At 42.6% G+C, this 10,563-nt stretch overlaps 2 non-coding genes across 2 annotated transcripts; both read right to left on the bottom strand.

Annotated features, from left to right (window-relative positions):
• Positions 1-7,036: 7,036 nt before the first annotated feature.
• On the bottom strand, positions 7,037-7,119 carry trnal-uag (transfer RNA leucine (anticodon UAG)). The gene has a single exon. It is a non-coding gene; the product is annotated as a tRNA-Leu (tRNA).
• A 2,595-nt stretch (positions 7,120-9,714) lies between these two features.
• Positions 9,715-9,797, bottom strand: trnal-cag (transfer RNA leucine (anticodon CAG)). Its single transcript has one exon. It is a non-coding gene; the product is annotated as a tRNA-Leu (tRNA).
• Positions 9,798-10,563: the final 766 nt, after the last annotated feature.

Below are 10,563 nucleotides of genomic sequence, written 5' to 3'. Positions count from 1 at the left end.
ATCAGCAACTCCTGGCGACCAAGCTGACGCTGATCCACTGTGCGAAGATCCACTGTAGACTGATCTGATGCAACAGGATCCGGGTCACGGCACCACATGTAGCCGGTGTGATCTTGTTGGTGAGACTCGCATTCAAATACCCCTCTGCGTTGTGTAGCAAGAAGACAACTGGACACGCTCTGCCATTCACTTGGGAATTTATTCTCTTCCTCCAGCGCCTCTAGCGCGAACTGAGGTTGGTGAACCTCTCAACACCAATATAACTTGCCACAACAGGCGTAAAATTCAAAATAAAAGCTCTTTACATAAATCGGCAAAAAAACAAAACATTATAAAATTCACAAGCAAAATGTACATAAAAAATAAGGATTTTAAGTGAAATATGAAAAACAAAACCATATCTATATTTTTACACATCTGCTACACTAGCATGTTAGGGTGTGTTTTCTCTAGTCTGAGTGTATTAGGTACAGCCTTCTTGTTGGGTTTTTAACTGACTGGATTATTTATTAACATTAATTATTATTCATTAAGAACTCAAACCCTGTTTGTGCTGGTTGTAGGCTATTCAATTGTCCACTAGATGACATAATATGAATACAGTTAGAAAGTAAAACGATGTCTGTTTCGAGCAAAGTTTCATCACATGCTGACCTGTGTGGAATACAACTGATGTATGTAGCACTAAGAAGTGTTTCTTAAGGGTTCTTTTAGGTGTTCTTGGTAGAACTGTTTCTACTTGAAGAACCATTTAGTATAATTTAAGGTTCTCTGCTAACTGAATTTGATTTTTATGGATTTTTTTATTTTGCCACATATAAATGCACATAACATTTTAATGAAAAGCAACGCATAATATAGAAAAGAGTACGTGAGCTTTAACATGTTGCACTCTCACTCTCTCTCAAAGGGTAAAGGAAAGTTTTGTGTAAGGGGAATTAGCTCAAATGGTAGAGTGCTCGCTTAGCATGCGCGAGGTAGTGGGATCGATGCCCACATTCTCCAGTACACAAACATTATGATCATTTTGCAATCTGAAAAGATTGTCAGTACAATGTCAGTAACGCCCTATTTACGCTCAAACAGTTTTGTTTACATACCTTTTTTGTTTTGTTTTGACAGAAACGCATAAACTTATAATTTTTTATAATGTTTTATTATTTGATACTGTTACAATTGATACATTATAAAGTATTGTACATATTTAAGTTCGGTGGAATAATTGGCTTGCTTTTAAAAACGACTACAGTTCGCCATCTACAGGCCATTCTTGGTACGTCTTGTTAAAACGTAGCCAATGGAAAACTGGTGCCCACACTTCTGTGGCTTGGGATCTACTATTTCAGTCAACCGGTCATCAGGATCTACTTTTTAAAAAGGTTGGCCTGATCATTTTTCAAGAATGCTTTAAAGCTTTTTTAAATGCGCTTCATTTGCCTGTATTGATATTCAGCATTACAGGGCAAGCGTGGGTCCAGTGTCACGAACACTGGGCTCAAGACAAAAATACACCCTGGACAGGGCACGTCAAACCATCGCAAAGCATCACACACTAATTTATCCACTCACTCACACATACAGGTGCAATTTAGAGCAGCAATTACACCTACTGGCACGTTTTCATACCCGGAGGAAAGCCACGCATACATGGTGAGTATACACCGATCAGCCATAACATTAAAACCACTTCCTTGTTTCTACACTCACTGTCCATTTCATCAGCTCCACCATATAGAAGCACTTTGTAGTTCTACAATTACTGACTGTAATCCATCTGTTTCTCTACATGCTTTTTTTATCCCCCTTTTATGCTGTTCTTCAATGGTCAGGACTCTCCCAGGACCACTACAGAGCAGCTATTATTTGGGTGGTGGGTCATTCTCAGCACTGCAGTAACACTGACATGGTGGTGGTGTCTTAGTGTGTTGTGCTGGTATGAGTGGATAAGACATAGCAGCGCTGCAGGTTTTTAAACACCTCACTGTCACTGCTGGACTGAGAATAGTCCACCAACCAAAAACATCCAGCCAACAGCGCCCTGTGGGCAGTGTCCTATGACCACTGATGAAGGTCTAGAAGATTACCAACTCAAACAGCAGCAATAGATGAACGATCGCCTCTGACTGTCTCTACAAGGTGGACCAACTAGGTAGGAGTGTCTAATAGAGTGGACAGTGAGTGGACACGGTATTTAAAAACTCCAGCAGCGCTGCTGTGTCTGATCCACTCATACCAGCACAACACACACTAACACACCAACACCATGTCAGTGTCACTGCAGTGCTGAGAATGATCCACCACCTAGATAATACCTGCTCTGTGGTGGTCATGTCAATAATTGTAGAAATTCAAAGTGCTCCTATATGGTAAGTGGAGCTGATAAAATAGACAGTGAGTGTAGAAACAAGGAGGTGGTTTTAATGTTATGGTTGATTAGTGTAAACTCACACTGTATGTGCTTGTATGACTGTAGGACACGTTTTCAGTGCATTACCGTAATATCCATAAAATGTGTCCTTGAGTTTTCAGTGCAGAAAAGTTTGTGTAGAGACTGCAGCAGCGGATACTGTGTTTGTTTAGAAATTGTGGTCATACTTTTTTCAACAAGGTAAGTTTATGAAAATAAAAGTTTTTTGTATATTAGCTTCTGGATATTTTCAGATGCTACGGACAAAACTGTGTTGTACTGCTATGATGATACGACTATGTTCCAAACCCTTTTTGACTTTTCCACCACCGTTAGCGCTTCTCTCATTTAGTTCAGCTCATTAAATATATTATCTACTGTATCCCTTACTTTTACAAACCCAATTCCAAAAATGTTTAGACAGAAGGGAAAATGTCAATGTAAATAGACAGCAATTTGTAAAAGATGTTATTTATATTCTAGCATACAAACATACATCGCTCCAAAATATGAATGAACGCTTCAGCCAGGGTTGCAAGATTGCGCATTTAAAAGTCCGCCAAAATGCATGGAAAACCGCCCAACATACTCAGGAAAAACAGCCGATAATCAGCGCTTAAACAATATTAAACCAGTTAAACATGATCAACTACTGCTGATATCTCACAAATCAGTGATTATAAATTATGAATAGCATTTGAAATAATAAAAAACTAAGACTAACTAGTACTAAAATTTGTACTAACTGTTATATCTTTTCACATTATTATGTATGGTAGAGGGTTAAAGATGTAAATTTGTATAAAGCATGAGCTGTCAGAAGTGGGAATCGAACCCCCAGCTTCCAGGGGAGACTGCGACCTGAACGCAGCGCCTTAGACCGCTCGGCTAGACCGCTCGGCCATCCTGACTAGTTGGGGTACCATTCAGTGGCGATTTCTGTAAGACTGCAAGGAAAGCTCAGCTTCCCCTAAAATGTCAAAAATAAAATGGTCAAATATGTACAGTTGTGTTAACATTTCATTGACTACAAATGCGTTAGAACACATTCATCTTGAAGACGAGTTAGTTCAGAATCAGCTACTTATCACAAATCGACTCGATTTTGTTAACTTAACTCATACGTTCCCGGAGCGTCAATGCATTTACCCGCAGACGCTGAGCGTCTCTTTGCTTCTATGGGGCTGCATGGGCGGGACTTCGAAACTCGCCGGTCATTGGATAAATGCCACGATTTTGTCCCGCCCCCAGACGCTGAGCGTCTCTGGGGGTGAATGGGGCTGTGGGCGGGTCTGTACGCTGAGCTTCTGCAAGATGATTGGAGGATCAGTGGAAAGGCTGAATCCCGTTTTGATTGACAGCTGTCGCTGGGAGCTTCAGTACCATCGCGGATTTTGCGAGTGAAGTCGGAAGACAAACTGCAACCCAATTCATGCCATTTTCTTGAAAACTAACAAAGGGGAGAATTTATACATTTATATATAAATAAATTGACAAATTTTATGATGTAAGCCGACAATGAGCTTCCCCTCTTTGAAAGACCAGCAGCCGCCACTGGTACCATTGATACCACCCTCGCCCCACATGGTCTAAGATTTGTACAAACTGCTTAATCTTTTCACATTATTATGTGTGGTAGAGGGTTAAAGACATAAATTTGTGTAAAGCATGAGCTGTCACAGTGCCTTAGACTGCTAAAACCATTCTGTCTAGCTTGGACACTGTTGACGCCACTCCCACCCCACACAGACTAATATTTGTACAAACTGCTTAATCTTTTCACAAATTATTATGTTCGGTAAATTTACTGACTGTAACCCATTTGCTGTACTGCACACTGTCACTATAGGCTGTAAACTATATATCAATCGAAGGGGAGCCCCATATGAGCACTCCAACTGATCAAATAATGTTTTGGCACTGTAACGGCACTAGCATGTTAGGGTGAAATGTCTTGCAGAGCCTGGATAGCTCAGTCGCTAGAGCGTCAGACTTTTAATTTGAGGTCCAGTGTTCAAGTCCCTGTTCGGGAGAGTTGTTTCTTACTGCATTAGGTAAGCGGTAATGTCCTGTACTACATGGTTTGTTTAGAATGATGAAGAATTTGTACTTTGTGAGTTTTTTGTAAGTAAACTAGCATGTACTTGATAAGCTTGAAATAATAGCACACTGTATGTGTTAACATGTTCTCCACACCAACTAGTTGTACGCCCAGCTGTTTCAAACAGACTGTAGTAAATAGAGGACCGTTTAAATCTCTAATTACATTTACATTTTACATTTTCTGCATTTAGCAGACGCTCTCATCCAGAGCGACTTACAGAAGTGCTTCCATAGTAAACATTTCATTTCTCAAGTTTTAGTAAACAACAGTCAAAGAACACAAATCTGCTGAAACCTGTTAGAACAAAAGTGGGTTGTTGTTTTTTTTGGAAATGGAAAAAAAGTGTTAGTAAATATGTACAAGTCAGCTTAAGTGCTTAGTAAAAAGGTGGGTTTTTAATCGTTTTTTAAAGACAGCAAGAAACTCAGATGTTCGGACGGACAGAGGAAGTTCATTCCACCACTTGGGTGCTAGAACAGAGAAGAGCCTTGATGCTTGTCTTCCTTTAGTCCTGGGTGGAGGATCAAGTCGGGCGAGACTAGTGATTCGGAGGTTGCGTGGTACAGAGCGGGGGTTTGATTAGACCCCGAAGGTAGCTTGAGGCTGGTCCATTTTTGGCTTTGTAGGCGAGCATCAGTTTTTAAACTGAATGCGTTCAGCAACAGGAAGCCAGTGAAGAGAACACAGCAGTGGGGTGATGTGGCAGTGTTTGGGCTGGTTAAAAACCAGACGTGCAGCTGCATTTTGAATGAGCTGTAAAGGTTTAATCGTGGACATGGGAGCTCCTGCCAGGAGGGAGTTGCAGTTGTCCAACTGTGAGATTACAAGTGATTGGACCAGAATCTGGGTAGCTTTCCTGGAGAGAAATGGCCGAATCTTCCTGATGTTGTACAGGAGGAACCGGCACGATCTTGTCATGTTGGCTATATGAGGAGAGAAGGTCAGCTGATTATCCAGGACAGCACCAAGACTTCTTACCTTATCAGATGGTCTGATCTGGGAGTCATCCAGAGAAATGACTAGGTCCTGGGTTGGAGACTGATCTCCAGGAATAAGCAACACCTCTGTCCGCTGGGATTAAGTTTTAGATGATGAGCTGACATCCATTGTGAGATATCTCGCAGACATGCTGAGATGCGAGCTGAGACTTGTGTGTCTGAAGGAGGAAATGACAGAACGAGCTGAGTGTCATCTGCATAGGAGTGGTAGGAGAAGCCATGGGAGGCTATGACCTTACCCAGAGAGCGGGTGTAGATAGAGAAAAGAAGTGGGCCAAGTACAGAGCCCTGAGGAACACCGGTTGAGAGAGTGCATGGGGGAGATATGGATCCCCTCCATGACACTTGGTAGGAGTGCCATTCAAGGTAGGAGGTCATCCATTGCCATGCTGAACCTGTTACTCCAAGGTTGGAGAGAGTGGACAAGAGGATGCTGTGATTCACTGTGTCGAAGGCTGCGGAGAGGTCAAGAAGAATGAGGACCAATGACAGTTTGGCTGCTTTGGCTGCATGAAGCTTCTCAGTAACAGCTACAAGTGCTGTTTCCGTAGAATGCGCTGCCTTGAAGCCAGACTGGTACGGATCGTGGAGGTCATTCTGAGTAAGAAAGGCAGATAGTTGGTTATAGACAGCACGTTCAAGAATTTTGGATAGAAAAGAGAGGAGTGAGACAGGTCTGTAGTTGTTAATGTCTGTAGTGTCTAGTGTAGGTTTCTTAAGAAGGGGAATGACCTGAGTCTTCTTAAACGCAGTACGGACAACACCTGATGTCAGGGAGTTGTTGATGATGGGTGTGATGAAGGGGATTAGGTCCTGTGAGATGTCTTTGAGGATGGTGGATGGTATAGGGTCGAGTGTGCATGTAGTGGGATTGCTGGATGAGAGGAGCTGTGCAACCTCATCCATGGTGAGTGGGGTGAAGCTGGTGAGTGTGTTGGTGGGTTGAGGGTCAGTTGAAAGTGGGTCAGTCGGAGAGAAGGATTGATTGATTTTGTCAATCTTGTCCTGAAAGAATGTTGCAGTCAGTAGCAGTAAGAGAGGCAGATGGGGGAGGAGGAAGAGGGTTCAGAAGAGAGGAAAAGATAGCATGAAGCTTACGTGGGTCAGCAGCAGATTGTTCAATCTTGGCTTTGTAAAAAGATGTTTTTGAAGCAGTCACATCGGATGAGAACCTGGACATCAGATCGTGTTAGGAGTGGAGATCAACACCAAGCTTAGATTTTCTCCACTTTCTCTCAGCTGCCCTTATCTCTCTTCTGTTGCTGCGCAATGCATCTGAAAGCCAAGGAGCAGGGTGAGAAGGTTTTCCTCGTTTAAGGGTAAGAGGACAGAGCTGATCGAGGACAATATTAAACCAGTTAAACATGGCCTACTACTGCTGATATCTCACAAATCAGTGATTATAAATTATTAATGGCATTTGAAATAATAAAAAACTAAGACTAAGATTTGTACTAACTTTTGTATCTTTTCACATTATTATGTATGGTAGAGGGTTAAAGATGTAAATTTGTACAAAGCATGAGATGTCAGAAGTGGGATTCAAAACCACACCTCCAGGGGAGACTGCGATCTAAACGCAGCGCCTTAGACCGCTCGGCCATTCTGACTAGCTAGAGTACCACAGATACCATGCTCGCCTCACAAGGAATAATATTTGTACAAATTCCTTAATCTTTTTACATTATTATGTATGGTAAATTTACTGACTGTAACCCATTTGCTGCACTGTACACTTTGTCACTACGCTGTAAACCATATATCAATAGAAAGGGAGCCCCATATGAGCACTCCAACTGACCAAATAATGTTTTTTGGGTGGACCATTGTTAGCACTGTAACGGCACTAGCGTGTTAGGGTGTGTTTTCTCTGGTATGAGTGTATTAGGTACAGCCTTCTTGTTGGGTTTTTAACTGACTGGATTATTTATTAAGATTATTTATTATTTTTTAAGAGCTCAAACCCTGTTGTGCACCACCCTTAGGCCAGACTTGGTGCTCTGGTTCCCTTCATTGAAGTCTGTATACATCACAGAGCTCACAGTTCCATGGGAGAATTCAACAGAAGAGGCCTATGAGCGCAAGAAACTGCGCCACACAGAACTGGCAGCAGATGCTGCTGGCTGCTGAAAGAACTTGGCATCCATGGACAGGCTCTACGACAAACAATTAGATCAGTCTCTGAAGCGGCCGAAAGAAGCAGCCAGTGGATATGGATCAAGCGGAAGGACCATTGCTGGGCTCAAAGAGCATCGACAGGACCCGCTCACTAATTCCCCCCACACCCCATCCCATTAGAGAACCCAGGTCACAACCCTCCAGGAGGAGGATGAACAAGGTGTACGGTTAGTGCTAGGCTTGACTCGGGGAAGAGGACACCCCCTGCCTTGCATAGTCCCGTGGGCTGCGCCACTTAAATAACCAGGCAATTCTCATGATTGGGTATGGGACACAAGCTCAGGTTTGATCATCCTGTAGCTGTATCGAACCCACGCCTCCAGGGGAGACTGCGACCTGAACGATAAAGGATTTTATTTGTGAACTTCAGCTCCGCATTTAACACGATCATCCCCAATAAACTGGTCAGCAAACTGGTGAACCTGGGCCTGAATTCCTCAATGTGCACCTGGATTATGGATTTTCTCACTGGACGTCCACAAAAGGTCAAAATTGGCAACCACACCTCCTCCACCCTCATCCTAAACACAGGAACGCCGCAGGGTTGTGTGATAAGCCCTATGCTTTTCACACTTTTTACACAGGACTGTACCACCATTCACAATTCCAACAGAATAATTAAAATTTCAGATGACACAACTATAGTTGGACTGATCTCCAACAATCAGGAAATGGCCTACAGGCAGGAGGTAGCTCACTTGTCTGATTGGTGTACATTAAACAACCTGGCTCTTAACACCTCTAAGACAAAGGAGATCGTCATTGACTTTCGAAGAACAAAGGAGATAAACCACCTCCCCCTGCACATCCATGGAAACAAGGTGGAGATGGTGAAAAGCCTGAAATTCCTCAGAGTCTACGTGTCTGACCAGCTGACATGGACCGTTAACACCTCACACCTGATTAAGAAGGCTCAACAAAGACTCTTCTTTCTCAGGAAGCTGAAAAAGGCCAAACTATGGCAGAACCTACTAGTAAACTTTTACAAGAGCACAATAGAAAGTATTCTGACCAGCAATTTCACAGAGTGGTATTCAAGCTGCACTGCCGCCGAGTGTAAGGATCTGCATCGCGTAGTGAAAACAGCTCAATGGATTATTGGCACAGTTAGTATTTAATATTTAAAGCAAAAATGTAAATTCACTTAAAAGTGCAAAGATTTTTATTGTTCTTTCTTTTTTTTGTGATTACTACTACTGTCTTTCTTCTACTGCTGCTACTCTATTGGAGAGATGCCACTCGAAATTGCATTGTACTTGTGTATAGTGACAATAAAGATTCTATTCTTCTATTCTATGCTGCATTATAAAACGAGGGTGCAACGTGTTTGAGCTCACGTACTCTTTTCTATATTATGCGTTGTTTTTGAACCATCACAGACTCAGTTTATTTAAAACGTTGATCTTAGCCTTTAGGACGAACAATGTGAGGTCTTTTATAAAGTGCATTTTTTCTTTGATTTTGTTGGACCTGTAGGAGATTGTCCTGTTCTTGTTGCAGCTCTGCTGGAGGGTTATTTTCTTGGTGTTTGTGGTGGTGGTGGTGGGGCGGTCTTTGTTCCCATTTTGGTTTATTTAGTATATGATGTACTTTACAACGATTTAAATAATGTGAACATTTCCATTTTTGTCGTAAAATACTGCTGTAACAATGTAAATGGACGCTGAATAAACATACTTAAATGGATATTTAAGTATTTAATTACATATTTAAATGGATGTAAAGTACATCATATACTAAATAAACCAAAATGGGAACAAAGACCCCACCACCACCACCACAAACACCAACAAAATAACCCTCCAGCAGAGCTGCAACAATAAACAGAGCAAGATCAGGATGAATACATGATTCAGTTTCTCACATTTTCAGTGATCAAAAGCCTGGGTCCTGGCATCCATGTGGATGTTACTTTGACACGTACCACCTACCTCAGCACTGTTGCAGACCATGTTCACCCTTTGATGAAAACTGTATTCCCTGATGACTGTGTCCTCTAAAGAAGTAGATTTGTTTAAATTATGAGCTGTCAGAAGTGGGATTCGAACCCACGCCTCCAGGGGAGACTGCGACCTGAACACAGCGCCTTAGACCACTCGGCCATCCTGACCTGAATGCACATTATGAAAGACAATTTTCCTCAACACCCCCACATGGCCACAGATTTGTACGGACTGCTGAATCTTTTTACATTATTATGTATGTTAGAGGGTTAAAGACATAAGTTTGAAAGAAGTGGCTGATGCTGGCACCAGCCGATACTGAGCTTTGCAGTTTCCCATATGGTCTAGTGGTCAGGTTTCCTGGTTTTCACCCAGGTGGCACGGGTTTGACTCCCAGTATGGGAATTGCCTTCTATGATTGGACTTGAGCAAAACTTTGCCCATTACTTCCTCTGCGCCTTGTTGCTGTAGCTCAAGCAGCTTTTTCTGTTGGAACTATGACTGCAGTCTATCAGGGGGCAGCCGACATGAGCCACCAGTGGCAGACTGCTGGGAAGCCGTGATCGTATAGTGGTTAGTAATCTGCGTTGTGGCCGCAGCAACCCCGGTTCGAATCTGTGTCACGGCACTGTCTTTTCGTATGCCATGCTTCGAAGGTTTCTATTCTCTCTCTTTTTTTGTCTCTCTAACTCCTTGTGTATGGCTCTCTGTACCCCAGATCCAACAATGCAGGTCTTGTCAAGGTGACAAAGACTTGGCAGAGCAGAATGAAGTGGCTGATTCTGGCGTCAGCCGGTGCTGGGCCTTGCAGTTTCCCATATGGTCTAGCGGTCAGGATTCCTGATTTTTACCCAGGTTTTCGACTTCCGGTATGGGAATTGGCCTTTATGATTGGACTCGAGCAAAACTCTGTGTATTAGTTCCTCGGCGCCT

This window comes from Trichomycterus rosablanca, chromosome 10, assembly GCF_030014385.1.
Source record: "Trichomycterus rosablanca isolate fTriRos1 chromosome 10, fTriRos1.hap1, whole genome shotgun sequence".
Taxonomy (NCBI): domain Eukaryota; kingdom Metazoa; phylum Chordata; class Actinopteri; order Siluriformes; family Trichomycteridae; genus Trichomycterus; species Trichomycterus rosablanca.
Note: the sequence above shows the minus strand (reverse complement) of the source record. Positions and strands in the feature narration are given on the sequence as shown.